This window comes from Aythya marila, assembly GCF_965140915.1.
Source record: "Aythya marila genome assembly, chromosome: 3".
Taxonomy (NCBI): Eukaryota; Metazoa; Chordata; class Aves; order Anseriformes; family Anatidae; genus Aythya; species Aythya marila.
This window is the reverse complement of record NC_139044.1, coordinates 86,285,458-86,305,135: the sequence shown is the minus strand read 5'-3', so window position 1 is coordinate 86,305,135 and position 19,678 is coordinate 86,285,458. Positions and strand designations below refer to the sequence as shown.

Genomic DNA, 19,678 nt, shown 5'->3' with positions numbered 1-19,678 from the left:
ATGTGATTGACCTAAGATAGCTAACGGATTATAATTAGATGGATAAGAAAGTCTAGAAAATAAAAATATTGTCAGAACCTAGAATTTAGCATTTTTCTGTGGCAGACCACAGAAAAATGTGGCACACAGACTGGTGTGCCAGCAGCACACACATCTCCCCTGCACTCAAGGTTGGGGATGAAAAAATGTTGTGCACTTGGCTTCTACGGGTAGCCAAATACTTGGCATTATTTGTATTTAGGTTAACAAGAACAAGACTGGACTGTTGTGTATAAAAACGTGTCATGTAATGATCTCTTGTACCTTGAAGAGGTATTTTATAAAGGAAAGCAAAACAAAACAAAACAAAACAAAAATACAACAGAATCATTCTTCCCATTGTATCCTCCTAAAAGCTGAAAAGCATAAGTTTATTAGGCTTTCCCAAACCTCAGAGGAACTGTTCCAAATGCCTTAAAAGGTGAAGGATTAAATAAATGGTTTGTTCAAGTAATGGAAAAGATAATGAACTTCATAATGCATGCACATTTTTAAATAAAACAGAAGATACTGTGTTAAATCTGATTAAAAAATCTATTAACTAGAAACATATCATTAACTGTACTCGCATCTGTTTTGTGCCAGAGAAAAATAAAATTTTCTCTGGGTAGCACTGTTAGGTAAAACAGTAACTATATAAATTTAAGATAGAAACTTAGTTATGCCAAGTTAATGGAAATTAGCATTAAAAATGACAATTTAAGGAAGATTATAAGATGTATCACAGGTTTCAACCCACTAAAAATAGAAAAGCTATACAAGCCATAAAAATTGCACAATGTACAATTTTCAGTTCCAGGAAGATTGTGTTTGCAATCCTTGACTACAAATGGAGCTGCTTTCTGATTGTTAAGATAGATCTTCTGGGGCCATAATTAATATACACAATCCCAAGCTTTCCAAATGAGTCAGACATTTCAAAATATGATATGATACTGGGCTTAAAGTTCCGAGATTTTTAGAAAACTAGTCAGTGGTTGCCTTCCAAGTTTTGATCTGGGTTCTCAATTTCAAGGTACATTCCAGCACCGCAAGACATTTTAAAACTGGAAATAAAGAGAATTGTGTAACCAACATAATTCTAGCAACAGGGCTTGTAAAAGATAGGCAAAATTCCAAACAGTACTGAGGCATCCGATGTGGTCATTAGAGTCAGTGGTGCCTGCTGAAGGGTTCATCCTTACAGTAATTCCTGAACTCGGGATGCTTATTATGAACTAAAAAATACGTTAAAAGATTTCAGGGAAAATATTGTACATTCAGGATGTCCTTGCTAATCCTCAACAACCCCTAAGGGCTCTGGCAGCCCTGCAATTCCAATGAGCCTTTGAAAGGCAGCAGATGACATAAGTTATTTTGTTCACCTCCTGGAGCTGACATCTGCAGGAAACTCAAGAGTTGTTTTCCAGCCATGCTATTGCAACTGCAACTCCTAAACGTTGTGTTGGCTGGACAGCCCGTGGTGTGCAGCAGTACCTGTGTCGAGGGACGCTTCCAGAGCAGGGGCTTCGCTAGAATCTAGGTCCGGAGGGGGTAGGAGGGGGTCGAGGATGGAGCTGTCCCTGTGTCATCGCTCTGCTGCTCCCACCTGAGGCTGACTGGAGTCCCTGCTGCTCCCTGGAGAAAAGATAAAGCTCAGGGGCTGAAGACTTCCAGATTTAAAATGCCTTGAAAATGTATGTGTATATATATATATTTATTTATTTATTTATTTTAATTTAAAGATTCCTTTTGACTTTATCTAGGTATCTCCACAGGCAGAGCACAGAATTCAGAACACACCAGGTGATGCACTTAAAGACATGATACAGAAATAGCAATTCAGGCAGTAAAACCTTACACTCCTGCTGCCTTCTCCTGAGCCAGTGCTACAAATTGCAGATTTCTGCTCTAATTTAGCGATCAATAACAAGTAAAACTCTCTTCCCAAAAGAGAGTAGCTGTAACAAGTGAAATAAAAAAAAAATGGTATGTAACATGCTGGGTTCCTCACTGAATAGACTAGCTCTGTATAATATACGGAGTGCAATGCAATGTGATGATGAAATGACTGCAGAGATGTAAACTCTCCTGCTTGTCCCATCCAGTAATCACACTGCACATAGTCCACAGACTCCCTTGTGTGACTCCCTTGGCTGGCCCAGCTGGGCAATCAGCAACACAGCAGGAGCTGCAGACCAGTTTCTTCCACAGCCTGCAAGGCAAATAAGGATGGGGCCATGGTGACAACTCCAACAACCATGGAAGTCTGGAAGTATAGCCAACATTGAGAGACTGACTGCTATTTAAATCATTTATATAATTCTCCTAATAACAATGCAGACATATGGGGGGATTAACACTTAAGGAATAAAGCAGGACCACTATGGTGTCTAAGCTTAAAGCAGCTAGAACAATGTATGGCACATTTCCCCATTATTTCTCAACAAACTGTATGTGAATTCTTGCAAAATAGTAAATACCAGCTTGGCATTTACAGATGGCTTTTGTCCCTGCTCTGCATTGACAGAACATGATTAACTGTATTATGAGCAATGTAAGCATAGACACAGTAAAGATGTCTTAACCAGATGTAATCACAATTAAAGTGGTGCAAACCCCTTAAATTAAGGGGTAAAACCCCTTGGCTTTATAGATTATTTCATTGACAAATATTTAAATTTTCTTGAAATTTTGTTTTGGAAACTTCAGTCTTGAACAGCAAGTTCTAGAAGAAAGTAGAGCATTTATTTATTTAGTAATTTATTTATCACACAAAACATTTGCTACAAGTACAAGGACTTGGGTTATCTCACTGTTATACCCACAAGCTCTGAATCGCATTTGACATGGCAGTTTACAAAAGGCAATTTGTAGATAATTTGTATGAGGAACATGGGATTTACAGAAATTAATTTTTTGCCCTATGAAAAGATTGTCCTTCAGAAGAGTCCGTGAAAGTTTTTTAATTAATTTGAAAAACAAAGCAGCAAGATTATTGTCTTTAAAAGTTAGCATGCAAGTATTTAGGGCTGATAAAAGAAAGTGAGCCATGTACTCATAATGAAGAGCCTAAAATTCAGTGCAATTCACATATTATAAGAAATAAAGAACAGTTTTATGTTAATCAGCTCATGCTAATCTATTAAAATTACAAAAAAAAAAAAAAAAAAAAAAAAAGGGCTAAATTCTGACTTCATATTTGAAGAGTCTTGACTCTTCTGAGTTTACAAAATCACTCCAGATTTTCATCAGCTTAAATGATTTTAAAACCTGATGTACTCGATGCAAAATAGTGGCTTGGTGCATTGTTTTCAAAAAAACTTGCTCATAGGAGATGTGGTTTAAAACCATACCCTTAAGAGTAATTTGCTTCCACAATATATAGTTTTAAAGTCATCTAAGTGTAGCAGCTACTCCTAAATCTTACCAAGAGGAGATATTGCCATAGACTTCTAGAGCCACTCAGCCAGGACCATGTCCTGGTGGCTTTTGAATGTCCCCAAGGAGGGAGACTCCGCAACCTCTGTGGGCAACCTGTGCCCGTGCTCCATCACCTCCACAGTAAAGAAGTTCTTACTGATGTTCAGGAAGGATTTCACCCACGTTGATCATACAATCACACCAAAACCACTCCTAACCACCTGCTGGGCTAACCAAAGCAGCAGCTTTGCTTGCAGACTTTGCCCCCTGGCATCTCTCACCCAACAGGACTACGAAATCATCCCACCTCTTCACAGCAGGATGCCTCTTGGGCTCCTCTGTCCCCTGTTTTTCCATGCCTGTTGCTGAGGGTGTTGATCCCATGCACCAACTGTATAAGCACATGACATCAAAATATCAGGTATAACATCACAATTTAACTGAATAAATGTAAATTGGTTAATTTTTGTTTGTTACTCTCAACGTAGTGATGTGAAGCTACTGATTCTCTATAAATCTGTTTTGGAGAAACTCTGCCTCAGCTCTCCCCTTTCACATATACATATCCCTTTCTCCCTGGTGGGAAGAAACCATGGACTGGGAAACCAAATTCAGCAGGAGGAAAGCTGAAGTCTTCTTTGGCATTTGGACCAAAATACTCTAATGACAACTTTGATGAAAATTTCCTTCTTACCACTGCCTGCTGGTGGTATTTTGCATCATATGGACACATATATGAATTCTGTGGCTTTATTTTACCCTGTTAACTGTTAGAAATGTTCTCTACAACTTCATCTCCATTTAATTTATCATCAGGGCCCCAAGGGCCCAGGATCCCAGTCAGCCTCAGGGCCATCACCTCCTGCCCCAGTGAGGCTGCAGCAGGGCCAGATCCAGCTCCCCATAGCCCCGCCATGCTCAGCCATGGGCCCAAATGATCCAGGCCCACTTGTGGGTCCATGGCCTGGCCCCAACCCCAGGGAGGTGCCAGGAGCCCACCATTCCCAGCCCCTGGCCACCTGTGTAGTGCCCTGACATGTATTTTCTTCAGCATGTATTGAATTGCTCCTAACCATGGATGGGAATCCCCTTTGCTCTCACTTAAGAAATAGCTTGTGCTGTCAAGAGCATTTCATTTTCACTGATCTTTGTGCGCATGTGTACCAGCTAAAAGTAGTGTTTCTCTTTTCCTATGGTCTATCATGACCCCCCCCCCCCTTTTTTTTTCTTTATAGGACAGAGAAAAGCTAGAAGGAAATTAGTGTGTTAATTCCTTAAAAAAGAAGGATTTCAGTACAAAAAATTAAAAATAAAAAAAAAAAAATCCCTCTCATCTCCAAACTAAGAGGCATCCTACACACCAGTGACTATGGCCCCTGCTCTGGGAAGGCAGGTTCAGCACAACTGGGGAAAAGTTTCTGTACAAAGCTACCCATTAGACTTGATGAAACTATTTATTCAGTAAGGATTAAAATAAACAAACAAACAAAAAAAACAACAGAGAGCTGTCACAGCCTTTACAGCTGGGAGTCATGAGTTTCCTGAAGATTTCCAAGAAGCGATCGCGCAAGAAACCAGGGGATACTGGATGTGATCAAATATCCTTTTCTCTACCGTCCTTGGAGGTGGTGGGATCAGTTGTCCCCACACTCTCTTTGCTTTACAGTGCCTTTCATCAGCAAGTACCCCACTCTGCAGCACTCACTCTAAGGAACCAGCTGAACTCTTCCATTGAAATTTCTTAAAGACGTCGTATGAATACAACTGTGGCTTTCCCAGGAAAGATTTATCACATTCTATACAGCATTCACAGGAATTTTCTATTATTGTGAAACAATCTTTGAAAATCTCAGATCCTTTTCTTCTGTGATTGCTGTCACAAGTCTAATCAACTGCATACTGAGCTGGCTGAAACTCTCAACTAAATCATGATTTTCATCGATTTCCCAGCTTTTGATTAAGCCCTAAAACATTTTATAATGCAATTTCAATCAACTGCTTAGATAAAAGCATTCTTTCTAATAAAGATACCCTTAGAAGATTTCAAAACCTTTACTCAATCTCCTAAATATTTGGCACTGCACATCCTTGCAAGCCTGAAATTATTACTCTCTTTGCTATAGCTTCTTTTATTACGCTATTATACAAGACTGTTGTACTTTGTCATTTGTAGCACATTACCTCAGACTTGTTCAGGAACAAAGATGGACTTCTAGGGTGACTGAGGAAGAGGGAACCTATCATATGAGAAGAGATAATGAAGAGCTTGACTTGTTTAGCTTAGCAAAATAAGGGCTGTTAAGTGATCCAGTTGCTGTCTATAAATATATCAGTGAGGGAAACATCAGGGAGATGGAAGAGCCATTTAAACTACATGACAGTGTTGGCAAGGGAACCCAAAGGCACAGATTGGCTAGAATTTATTCTGTGCTACAAGGTAGAAACAGGTTCTCACCTGGAGCATTGAGATTTGGGAACAATTTTCCAGTTGCAGTAACAGCAGCAAAAATCCTAACGACACTTACAGTGAAACCTGATAAACTTCTGAAGGGGGGTTATAAAGTGTGATTTCTACAATATTAGGAGAATAAATGTGATGATCCATTATACCCTTTCTATTCCCATGTTCCTGAATAAAGCTGTACTATATAATACAGATTCTGTAACCATTTAGCATGCACACTTCAGAACAAGATATTACAGCATATTCTATATGCTTCAAGCTATTTAAAACAACAACAAAATACCAAAAACACACACACACACACAAAAGTTTAGTAAATGTCCTAAATGTCCTTGTTCAGGGTAGTGGAAAAACTTAAATAATTTTGTCTTCCAAAATGACAATAAATTCAATAGAATCTAAATGTTTTACAAAATAAACATCTTTTACATTCACTTGTCCATCACTGAAATTCCTAAGATTATTGATTAGTTGTTTGTTTTTTTTTTGCCCTATTTAAGGTTTATTACAAATTTAATACAATATTTTATCCATGACTTTAAAACCTCTGTATCTGAACTTCAAGTGTTATTTCTGGTATTCTGCTCTAAGCTATAAATTAATTAAGGACAAGTACATTTTCGTGCTAATGCATTTTATGTTGGAGGGTATCCAAAAAATACAGCTAAAGGAACAGAATTATGATTGTTTCTCATTTACTTTGGTCATGGCATGGGTTGTACATGTGAGAGGAAAGACATTTTGTTAAAAGGAGAGCTGTCTGTTGTCTGTTTTGGGAAAAAACTGTACAGAACTTCAGTTTTCTCATGCTTACAAGATAGCTTATGCTGAGCTTGAAGCAAAAACTTCAAGAACTTCTACAAAAACTTCATGAACTTCTACAAAGCAGAAAACTTTGTAGGAAAAAAAAAAAAAAAAAAAAAAGTTTGGAAAAAGTTTACTTTTGCCAAAGCCAGTAACATTTTTACATAAAATCAATCATTTACAAAAGGTATTTTTTCTCAATGCACAGACACACATACACCTTGAATGGAACAAAATTACTGCCGCAATGGAGCTATGTATATGTTCACTTTCCTGTCACTCCTTGACAAAAATTTTACAGGAATTACCAGCATGCTATCTTGATATAAAGTATATTAGCACACTGAAGGCAAATTTTACTATGAAGATGCCCAAAACATAAGATTTTGTTTATCTTAATCACACTCACCCTAATCCCACCCAAAGTGGGTTTGTTATTACCAGTTCATTCAGCAAGTAAAGTTAAAAATCTCTCACCAGTTTCTTGTGAAAAATGCCAGTTTCATCTCTTCAGATTCAATATGATATGCTCAGGAAGAAAGGATCCAGTAGAATGGAAAACATCTCTCCATTGTCATCAGTTAATGGATGGTTTAGGACTTGCATTACTGAATTTTAACATCTTTCCCTATCTTACATAAAAATTCCCTTGAAAGCATACTAAGCTTCTGGCTTTAATCAAGCACTCTGAAAAACAAGCACCCGTTTACATATGTGCTTGTCTGCATAGCTTTGCTTGTTTTTGGTTGTTTTAATTTTGTTGCCTTTTGCTTTTAGCACATGTATGTTCACCCATGCATTGTGAAGGAGCATCCATCCATCTTCTTCAGCCTCCCCTTATTCAATATCCTCCCTTCATGCCTCCTTTATACCTTTTTCTCTCAACAAAGCAATCCCAGTTTCACTTTTAATGCTGACAATGCTAGTGACCTTCATTGTAGCATGTTTCTATTCTCATAATATATTTATAAGGATACAATCAGAAAGGATATGCATTTCTCAAGTTCCCCATTTACCTCAGCATTGCATGTCGTGTATATACCTCCCAACAATCTAATTTCCTTTTTAAACTGCTACTTTTATCTCAAGGAAAAGTAGTCCTTGATTTGAATATAAACTGTCTGTGTGTTCCAAACTCTTTCAAACAAGCTGGTCATGAATAAATGGAGACTGATGAGCTTTCAGAAGACTGATGTTCTGGAACATTTTTTCATACATAGGGGAAAATGGCCTCACCAACTTTAAGAGAAAACTTGATGCATTTGCAAAAGAGATGTTATGTGCTGAATTTATGTTTTCTTACAGTGGTTTCTGAATTTACATATCTGCAATTCAAAACTTTTTTTTTTTTTTTCAAAATGCACTCCTTTGATTTTTTTTCCATCAGACTGCTAATTCTTATTTTTTTCCTCTCACATAAAAAGTAACATAAATCACTGTCACCTAACAATTTAAAGCAATGTCCAATCTCTCTTCTACTTTTCCACTACTTTATCATAAATACACTAATGTAGTTCTAAAACAGTAACATGTTGACTTATGCTAATCTTTAGTTGAATTTTTTTTAATTTTTCTTAGTCTTGTAAAAAAAATAAATAAAAAAAAGAAGATGGTTAGTCATTTTCTATTTTTCTTTCTCAATGACTAACACACATTTTACTGTGTAAATACGCCGATTTCCCTAATGCATAAACTAAATAATTTCCATGTCAAGTAAAACTGGATTGATTTAGAGCAGATAAATTAAGCATGGCTGCTATACTTAGCAAGTGCTGATTAAAACACAGCATTTCAATGTGCCTGTGTGATGATGGGTCAGGCTGGTAGTAAACAGAAGTCCGTATTTTCTCAAGACTTCTCTGTTGTTTCTGTGGAATGAATTAATGGTTGTGGTGGAATTCCTAAAAGACACAAATTCACGTAACAAAAGCACCAGGGTATCTTGGTACACAGACCCTACAAAGAGGTGCTGAACACTGACAAGGCAAAGGTCATGAACTAATTTCATTAGGCAGTCAATGAAAAGATGCCAGGGCTCTGGAAGGTGTCTAAGAAAATCCTAGTAGGCCACATTATTTCACTGAGGTTTGTTTATCAGATATAAAGGATGGCTTCTCTAAGGAATCTCCAGCACTATAGCTGTTAAGTCCAATTTATGTCTAGTTTAAGTACAGTAGAACCTCCCTAGGGACTGCTGTTGTCTCTAATCCTCTGAAATATTGGAGGTAAACACTCTAGTGGTGATGACAAAGTTTAGAATACTAATTCTAGATCTTGACCCCATAGGACGAATTCACGTGCAGGCTTTTTATTAATCAGGAAACCTGTTCTCAACAATCCCACAGACGTATCTGATCATTTCTGTGCATTGTAAGGGCTTTGGCCTTCACACTTACTCATGCAGCGCTCAGCAGAGCTCAGCCTATGTCTGGGTAGGAGGCCAAGAAGGCAGGTAACTGACATCTTTCCAACTGATATAGTCCTAGTAGAAAATCAGTGCATGCTCCTGTTGTTTCCTGGCACCTGCTCGCTTTGGCTGGTTATTTTTGGTTTATACAAGCTTTCAGAAACTCTCTTCAGATGAACAAAATGAGGTGGTTCTTCTCACACTGAACAGCAGATCTGAAGAGCTCCTTGTCTCTGGATTTTACATGGCTTGGAGGAAGACTGGAGAAATACTTGGGAGAAATACTCACTTGTTGCTATCAGATAAACCACATCAGCTTCAACCAATCTCTATAGTTGAAAATAGCTGGAGGCAGTGAGAGTGCTCAGAGGAAGTTTTGTATTGCTGCCCTGTACTTGCTCTCCCTGGCTATCTGTTTTCAGCCATCAGTCTGTGTGTTTACTTCTTTGTTTGTTTGTTTTTCCAGGGCAGAGAACAAATGCAGTCCCCGGCTGCCACAAATTATGCTGTGGAGTTCCCTCAAGTTCACTGAATTGCAGGGGTTGGCCAAAAGAGAGTGCAAGGCTTAAACCTTACCTTGGGAAAATTTGTCAGTGGCTTCCTGCTAATTTAGCAAACTTCTCTGTTTTTGTCTGATTGCTTATGACAGGATGAGGAGCTAAATCTGAAGGACTTGATGCTCAGCTCTTTTAAATTACTATGGCTTGGCTGGGACCCTTGAAAGCAAGCTCATTTATCCCACTGCAGTACTGACATGAAAAACATTGTTTTCCCACCAAGGATGCTTTCACTGAATTCTTTTGAAAGTACATGTTATGTTTCCTTCATTGTCCAAATGCGAAAGACTTCTACTTTTAGAATAAAAATTATAATTCATACTCATTCATACAAGCCAATTGTATCCTCAGCTGAGGTACACAAAAATCTTAACTCCTGGCAGGTGCTCTGGAACTGGCTCACGTTAGCCTTAAACCACAAGAATTTGTTGTCATTACTGGGCAGTTCAAATGAGAAAGCTGTTCTTGCAAAACAATATCTAATGGGCCTGAAAATAAGAACAGAGCAGCAGGGAACTGCAAAACGTTATCTCAAAAGCACTTGCCTCACCCTTCAATTAAATCCAAAATCAACCCTTCCCATGGACAGAAAGAAGGGTAGAGAAAGTTGTTTGTCACTGCAAATGAGTTGCATGCCACGGCTTCGATGTCACAGCACTCTGTTCAGTAATATCTTTAAGCTTTCAGTTATGCCTTAAGTGCCTAAAAATTAAAGGTGAGTCTCTTGAACAGCGAGGATCTTCATCACATGTGTATTCAGACAGTCATATTTATTTATGTAACATTTGCTCCTCAGAAATTTTTCAGCTGAATTAGTGCTGGAGTTGTTGGTTTTAAACAATCTGTATCCAAAATTTTATTACACCAGAAAGACTACTTAAGATAAAAGTAGTGCAAACATAGGGCGCATTTTCCAAGCTACAATTTAATGGTGTATTGAATCGCTTCAGAATAGTTTAATATCTGAAATCACTAGCAATGTTCACAGTGTATGTCACAGCTAAAATTCCACATAAGCATATTTTTAAAATTATGTCTTCTTTCACTTTGCAGTTTTGTTCAAAAATGCCATTCTCATGGCAGAGTTGGTAAAATATGTATCACTCAAAGCTCTGCAAAGAATACAGCCTCTGCTCTGCTTTATGTCAGATGATTTCATCAGCTCTTGGAGAAGGATCTTGAACAAGGATGTTGGCAGATAAAAGCCCTTTTGCTTTGGTTCAGAATTGTGATGTCTAATGTTAAGAAAATGTGCATTGTACGTGGGGCATTGGAAACATGCACTGTTCATGTGATCACTTCAGGAAAGAGTTGCCTCTGAGGTTTTGCTTCACAAACAGGGAACAACTCCTAGGGCTGTAAGGAGAAGGGCAAGGGATTCAGCTGGCATCAAATCCCTACTAGTTACTGCACACCCCAGTGCTCTAGTCCTGCATGTAACAATACAGAAACCTCCTCAGAGCATGCATGGCATTGCCACTACCTAAAGTCTTGTGCTCCCTTCTGATGAAGCCAAGAGCACAAACTGGTTACTTGAGTTTCTGGTTGGTTTGTTGGCTGTTTCCAGTTTAGCCTTTGATGTATCAAGGAATTATTATTGTTCTCTTCTCTGACAGAGCTTAGAATTGTTTGTATGAGTTTTTTATGGTACTCACTGAACTGCAGTTCAATAAAAGTCAGTCCTCCACAACCACATATGGTTAAAATAAGCATTTCTGCAGAGTTTTTTTCCCTGCTTAGGTTTCCTGTTGAAAAGAGGTAAAGCCAGTCCTGAGAAATTCTGTGCACAACTGTGCCTGTAGCTGTAAGCGCTGCTTGGAAGAACTAAGAAGACCCAATGGAGTGTTATTAGCTTTGTCTCATCTGACTGAAGTATCATCTGCTATGCTCATTAACAATAGTTCAGGTGGAAACATTTGTCCCCAAACTTTATTAATTTTTTTCTCAAAGCTCATCTAATGAAAGGAGGACAAGGAAACAGACATTCAAAGCAGAACAGCAGAAAGCAAACAAAGGTGTATTCAGAGGAGATATTAAAATAATGCCTAAACCAACTTAAAAAAAAAATAAAAGGTCTTAAACACGTCACAAAATTTTTTTCCAATGTTAGAATTTTCCAGTGTTGGATGTTCAAAATATTCTTGGAAAGCAGTCACTCTATCTGTGATCTCAGAGAAGTCTGATTCAATAATAATAAAATATTTCTTTATAATGCAGAAAAGGTTTCATGTGATTGTGCAGATGATCCCAGGCATCTGACATGCTCAGATGAGTATGACATGAGGATTATGTCTAAACTAGCAGGATAAACAGTGCCAGGGCTCGGGTAAAATGTTGGCACAGCCCAACCAGTGGTCTTCCTGGAAGGGTTCTGGAACTGGCCCTGGCTGGGGACCAGCCTTGCTGGGGGCTGGCAGACTGGACATAGCCAACCTGCTCCGAAGGCTAAGGAGGTTTGAGGACTAGATATGACCATGGAGTGACAATTGCACTCAGGGTCAGAGAACTGGCACAGGCACTGTCTAATTTCCTGATAACAGACATAGCCAAAGTGTCATCCATAAATTCTTAACAGTTTCTGTATGGCCATTATCACGTTGCTTTCAAACAACGATACAGCTGTGACAAGTGGAAACACATATTGTTGCCCTACAAAACCACAACAGAACTGCAAAGCCCTGGTTTTTGAGAGGGGGGCAAGAAAATGAGAAGTGCTGAGACAGATGGTACAGTCAGATGGAGTGAATTCCTGAGGGGGAGCACAGCAGAGAGAAGGAGAACAGTGGGCATGGCAAAATATGGGAATGGCAGCTGCCATAGCTACTTCTACACAAGTGAAACAGGCTAAGCAAATCACCTTGGGAGCATGCCCCATGCCCAAATCCAAAGGGGAGAATTGAGAAGACAGCCTTGCAGGGAAATGTGGTGCCATGCAGATGGGTGATGCTGGGCTCTGAGCTGCTGCAGCTGTTGGAGAAGAAATGGAGAAGAGCACTTCTAGAGCTCATAGCTGGCAGGTCAGTCAAGGTGGACCCAGAGGGATGTTCAGCTTGGTGGGCAGTGGTGAGTGCCAAAGAGAGCAATGACAAAGCTCTGACCACAGTGAGACATGAACCGAGATACTGTTGATTCTGAATCAGTCAGTTGAAGACCCAAATAAATTGCCAATAAAAGCATATTTGTACAGTGTTTCCATCCCATGGCAAAGGTGGTGGATGATACCTAAAAAGGTGGATGATCACTAAAAGAGATCCTGACTGACGGGTACAAAATCTTAAAAAATATTATTGTTCTCTTCTCTGACAGAGCTTAGAATTGCTTGTATCTTTTGTCACAATACTGTTCCTCCCCACTCTCCCTTCCCAGTGGCAAGGGTAATCATGCCATCCACACTTTTTTTTTCCTCCCCACTGTGTCACAAGCTGTGCTGAGGAAGAATTGTTGAAACAGAAGGAACAAGATCCATCACCTCAGTTCTTGCACTGTGGCTTCAGTAGTGGGAAGGGCACTGTTTAGCCCTGTAGCCCTGAGATGGGTGTGCTTTCTGTGAATGGCATGTGCACAGGGCAGCTGCAACAGGTGAGGTGTGAGCAACTGGAATGGCATCAGCATACTCAGGCTATTCAGAGAATTTAGCTACCAATCTCTACCAGGTGACCTTTGTGAAATGCTTTTTTTCAGTGGCTCTTAGCCTGGCATAAGTTTCGCAGGGATGGCAAGAGTCAGTTCCTTGCCATTGAGCAGTACCCCAGCTGAACCTCAGTAGATTGCTCTGGAACATGCAGACATTAAAACTTCAGCAAAATGGTTGTGGGATTGTTTTAACATGGGCAAACAACATTTTTTTTTCTCATCTCATTCTTGGAAATGCTTGAAGCATTTTAGTTGGAACTTCCAAAAACAATTCAGACTCAGCCAGACGTCCAGCCTGAACAACTGAAGTTTGGCAAAGTTGTAAGCAACTGTTTCATACAATAGTAGATATTTTAATGAAAATTGTCAGGCAAACTTAGATAGACGTCTTGCTATAAGTTTGCTCTGTAATATTTATGCTCTTCTAAGTCCCAGCTTAACATCATTGCAAGTCAATTGGCATACATGGCTTTTAATATAGCTTCATATCTGCTCACATTTATACTTCAAATTTTTATCTCTTGCTAATTCAGAGATGATTAGCTACATTTTGCTAGCATTATGACAAAACAGAGACTAATAGAAATCCTTTAAATGCCTTTGTTAACAGAGTTTCAGATTATTTTCTAGGTCAGAGAAATCTTTGTAAGCCTCACAGAAGTATTTGGATGGAACATCCTGATTTTTCCATATTTCCCATGACTTTAAGGAAGGACTCACACAGAAAATTTAAGATAAAACAACTCAAGCAGTTGACTTAGATCAACTAATTCTCTTGCTAGAATTAAACAGATGAGATTGAGAATGTATCTAGCTGTGTACATAAGACTGCTTATCAACAAAAGCATTCCCTTCCGTGTTCAAAATAAAATAAAATAATAATTTTAAAATGCTAAAATAAAGACACAGCTTTTGTTGACACAGTTCATATTTTCAAATATTTTCATTTGTAAAGGCAACATCAGAAACAGTGTCTGTTCTCACATTCACTATCTTATTCTCAGTGGATTTCATGATTTCTTAGAGAGTACATGAGAAAAGGAGACAGTTTAGAGATTGGTGAGCTGACACAGACAGTACATTTTCAGATGCCCTTAGAAATGTCTGAATATTCCTTATAGCAATTTCAGCCAAGCTTACTAAGTTTTTTCCTTTATTTGATCTGCAAATGACCTATTTTGGCAGCACCCAGAACATATATATATTTAAAAAACAAAAAACAAACAAACAAACAAACAAACAAACAAGCAAAAAACCTGCAATTTATGTTTTCCTGCCTGCAATGCTCTATGACAGCATTTTTAAGATGAACCTATCTGACGCTCTGCCAGATTTTTCTGCAATGTCCTTGAGAATTCTGACCTATTAAAATACAATGAAGCTTTAATGCAAGCTGTTTAAGAAAGGCTTTATTTCCATAAAATAAATAAATAAATAAATGTTTTCATTTTAGGAGTTGCATAGATGCAACACTACTCTTCAGTTAGAGTCTCAAAGATTCCGATGGACTGAGCAAACTGCATGAAAAAATGCTACGGTTTTACCACCCTTGATAAGCCTGTGGAAAAAAAAAGATTGTACCAAAGAAGAGATTTAGAATAAACCAAAACTAAAACTCAACACTACATACTGTATATATTTCTTAGATTGTCACAGGCTTCATAATCTATTGTCACCACTGGATTCACAGTGGCTCAGGAAACCTAGGTTTTATTGCTTTGTTGATTGCACAATGACACAGTATTATTTATTTGTACTGGTAGATTTTTTTTTTTTCAGTGATGGCTTGTGCTTTCTTCTTATATCTATGGAGAGAAATGGTAATATGAAGTTAATCTCCAAATTTTCTAATGTCGAGTCAGTTCCCATGGCCTAGAGAAAAGCCAGAGCACCTGCATGAGGATTCACACTGCAGGGGGACTGGGAGCAGAATAGCCTGAGTAGATGCTGCAGCTGAAATGTTGGGTGATATCTTCTAGTAAACAACTCATCCCACCTAAAACTATGGTTCTGAGTACTCTGAAGGAGATTCGGGTTAAATTCAGTATGTAGTTTCAGAGAAAATAAATGAAAATACGGTGTAAGAAACAGTTCCTTTTGCTATGTCTGATTTTTTTTTTCCCACACTGAAGTCACAGGTAGCCAGAGGTACTATCAGAGTGAGGCTGAAAACTGGTAAGAAAATGTTTTCTGTCCTCTTCTTTCACTAGTCCCTATTCCCTTTCAAGGCCAAGTACTGTTTAAAGTTCTTACTATACAGAAAGAAACTGTTGTTCAAATAGTCCACATGATTCAAACCAGGTATTTGACATGACTGAGTATTGAGTCGCATGGAGTAAGGAAAACTCTATGATGTTGCATTTAACTTTGAGTCTCCCCAAGTGTCTGCTCTTGCTCCAGTAAATATTTAAGTATTTCATATAAAGTAGAAAAATTTTCTATGCAGAGAATGAAGCAGTCATCCCAGAATAACTCACATTTAAAGTATTTTCCTGGGAGGTGGAGGACTGTGATTTAATCCCTATCTCATAGTAAGTATCCTAACCTTTTCCTTTGTGGGTTGCTTTGTGTTTTTTTTTTTCATGGTTCCAAACTCCCACTTGTCTTCCTGTTCTTTAAATTTTGCTAGAAGAGTCCCATAAGAAAAACAGTATTTTGCTGTCTGGTAAAATATTTAAAGCAAACAAAAACTAATGTGTTTCATTGCAAATCCTGAAAAAATATAGCAAAGCATTTATTTATTTTTAGGTTCAACCATCAATCCAAATAGTACAAAGATATACATAGACTTAATCATAATTATTTTTTCTGGGAATCCTTTAAAGGACTAACTGAACAGTATCTCCCTCCCACCATTCTGTCTGTGCCTCTCTCTTACTTGCTGTCTGCTTCTCAAATCTATCTTCTACTTTCTTCTTCCCCTCTCTTACATCTCTGGAGGCTCAAGGGCAGAACTCTTGCAAATAATTTATTTTTTATTTTTGTCTAGGAGGAAAGGTGTTACATTTGTGAAAAGTTCATTTTGTGTGCATCACGGTACTACTGAGTGATTACTACCCAAAAACTTTTATGAACTCAGAAATCAAAGTTTGTTTTCTAGCAGATTATGCATTAAGATGGAGAAAATATGTTTTGTATTAACAATGGTAATGAATATAAAAAACTACTTCAATTATATATATATATGGCAACAACTAATGTATGGCAACAAATAGCAATTGACATATTGCATGTCTATGTATGCATTATTATTTTTATTCCCAGATCAAGAAGCATATTTTCTTAGAGCGTGGGAGGGGAGATGAAGCAAGGGAAAGATGAGAAGCTGTTGCTGCACCATCAGCAGTCGTGGTGCACTTCCCCAGAACATGGCCTGGCTGCAGCCATAATGCTCACCCAGGCTGGAGCTGTGCCTGCCCCGAGGCTGGGAAATCCTCTCACACTTTGACTACATGAACACCAGGGTGTTCTCCCTTGGCTAGAAAACTCCTGTCTCCTCTGGTATTTCATAAAAATAAAACTCTTAACTGCAGCCTTTTAAAGACTGACTGCATTGTAAAGCACTGGCTACTTTATTCCTGTGTCCCCTTCTCACTGAACCCACTCAGGTTCTCTGGTCTTTGCACCTTGCTCCCTGAACCTATTTTTTAGTGTGTTACCATCTATCTATATGTGCCCCATTACAAATGAGTGGTATGACTAATTTCATAGTCACACAGTCGTGCTGTGATGCAGGTAAAGCCATGAGGAAGCCAGCATTTTCAGCCTAAGTAAGGGAGCCTTCAGATAGGGTTGATGTTGGGGTGAACTGAAATGTTATCTGTCAGCTGTAGCTGTCAGCAAAAATATTAAAGAAAGAGCAGCTGCATCATGCCACAAGCAGGGGAGTGGAGCAATCGTAGCTCCAAAATAGACCTTCGAGTCAGACAGAGTTTTCTTTTAATGAACCCCATTAATAGCCGTAGACTATTTATTTTCAAGCCTGCTTTGAGCCAGTTGATAATGCTCCTGCTTTTAAAATGTTCAAAACAAAAGCTTGAAACGCAAGTAAAGATCTATTTAGAATGGGACTTATTGCGAGGTATGTTACTACGCCTACACAACGCATTTTTTTCCTAGTAATTATTGTCAGCTTCTGTATCCCAAAATTTGCCCACACTGTTTTAGTACATAAGTGCTGATATGACAACAATATTGATACAATAATATAAAATCATAACCACATTTCTCATTTGGAAGAAAAGTCCTTATCTTATTGTAGCTTCTGTAGGATTTTTTCTTCCTTTTCAGAACATTTCGTTAATAGATACGTATCTATCCTGAAAATATTTATTAAAAGATAACATCTCACAGTCTTTTTGGGTAATGATTAAAGAAAATAATAAGCTGCAGTCTCTTCAGGATCCTGAATTCCAAGATAAATGTAATAAAGCTTGTGGCGGGGTGTTATTGTTTACTGCTTGGAAAAACTTATGCAACGGCATAATGCTGTTCTGATTTTTGAACTGCTGCTAATGAAGTACAACCAGACAGGGTACATTGCCATGAGTCAGGAAATCTGGATGTTCCTGGACGGAGGCCAAGAGAGCTTAGACACATCAGAGATGTGATGTATATGTATCCTCTGGGGGAGATACACGGAGTTGTTTTCAAGCATCTCAAGCTGCCTGATTCAAGAAGCAACCAAATGACCACCCTGAAACGAAGTTACTGGCTGTCTGTTTCTCAGAGTCCCTTGTTTGAACACCAGGAAAACAGGAATGAAGTAGGCTTTCCAGGGGAGTTTAGAGATTAGATACTAGGCTCAGCCTTGGGACAATAGGTCCAAAACCCTGCGGGTTTTACTTTGTTCTTTCTCTATAAAAGGAAAAACAAAACAAAACAAAACAAACCACCCCCACAACCACCCCCCCCCCCCCAAAAAAAAAAAAAAAAAAAAAAAGAAGAAGAAAAAAACATACACAAGAGACTAAAACAAAACCCACAAAATTCAGAAAACAAACAAACAAATGAAAAACTGATATGATGCAATTTACTGTAGACCTTTAAACAAACCTTCTGGACACATGGTGTGTTGAAGAGTGGTGATGGCTCTATAACAGCCTTGTAAGAGCATGGGTGCTGTTTTCATGCATGTGGGGAGGAGCTCCCCTCACCACAACAATAAAGCAGTTGCTGAAACGCTGCTCCATTTCTGAACAGCACTACGGTACATATATAGCTTCCTAGCATTTTTGCAGACCTTAAAATGTTTTTACCACCAGAAACATTGAGAGAAAATAACTGTTTTCCTAAAGATAGCTGGGGATCCTGTAAAGGGTGCTGCTGATTTCTTTTCTTTTCCACTCCCCACTCTTGCAGGTTAATACAACCAACCCAGGAAACTTTCATTTTTCACTCTTCCCCATTTCTTGGTAGCTGTGCTTTCTTCTATTCCCGCAACCTTTCCCCACATCTTGTCCCAGGGGAGGACTAGAGCTGCCACTGCTGCTTGGGGCAGAGCAGGGCATACGATGCAGTTGAGCCCCTGTCCCTCCAGTCCTTCCAGGTATGTGGAGGTTTTTTGGACTTCCATGTTTTGCACCTTTTAGTTCTATCAGAGGAAGCTCTTACAATAAAGACCTGATCTTCCTTTTACGAAATCTATGGAAAGGCAATTTATTACCCAAGTCTTTCCCTCCATGGGAAGGCTCTCAAGTAAACTAATAAATAATGTCAGACCTCCTGCCTCTCTCTGGAGCAGCTTTGGGCCCTTTGTCACAGTTGCTGCTGCCATTACACCAAGGCAGGGCACAGTGTGGCAGCCTTCTGCTGTGTTTTGGCAGCTGTGCCTGCAAACCTTGGCCTGCCTCATGTGTGCCATGGCAAATAGATGAGTGTTGGACTCCTTCCTGCTCCCAAACTCATTCCCCTGTCTAATGGTATTGCTGATTGTGCTTGTACAAAGTTTTGAGTCAAGCTTGCAAAGCCATGGGTTCAGGAGATTTTAAAGCAATACATCGTGGAAACTTTTTAGAGGCCTTCTGGTGTCAGATCTTGAGCTTGTAGCCTTCAACTCTTGAAGCTGTGAAGGATGTGGTGCTTGTTTTTGTTTGTTTGTTTTTCTTCTATTTTTTCTCTGTTTTTAATTAAAGCTGAATCTATAATGATGACCTAATTCCTAGAGTAAGTCCTTATTGAAAATGCCAGCTGCTGAGAGAGCCCTTTGAGCTGCTACCATTGCTTTGGCCAACTGGGCAGGCCTGGAGACCCAAACTGCTTGCTGGGCCTACAGGAGCCAGGCAGCAGCGCAGGCTGCTCCTGTTTTCCAGGAGCTCTCTCTTCCTCCAGCCAGTACAATCGGTCAGTGGGGCCTGTCCTTATCCCCATGGC

General features: G+C 39.0%; 1 protein-coding gene across 4 annotated transcripts in view; it reads right to left on the bottom strand.

The window, feature by feature from the left end:
• Positions 1-19,678, bottom strand: part of FILIP1 (filamin A interacting protein 1) — a 103,154-nt gene that overhangs the window by 73,243 nt on the left and 10,233 nt on the right. For 3 of the 4 annotated variants that reach the window (XM_082755603.1, XM_082755604.1, XM_082755606.1), the window contains exon 2: positions 1,516-1,656. The exons of the other annotated variant lie outside the window; for it this stretch is intronic. The gene's annotated coding sequence lies outside the window, so the exon portion shown is untranslated. The remainder of the gene's footprint in view (positions 1-1,515; positions 1,657-19,678) is intronic. 4 annotated transcript variants of the gene reach the window in all.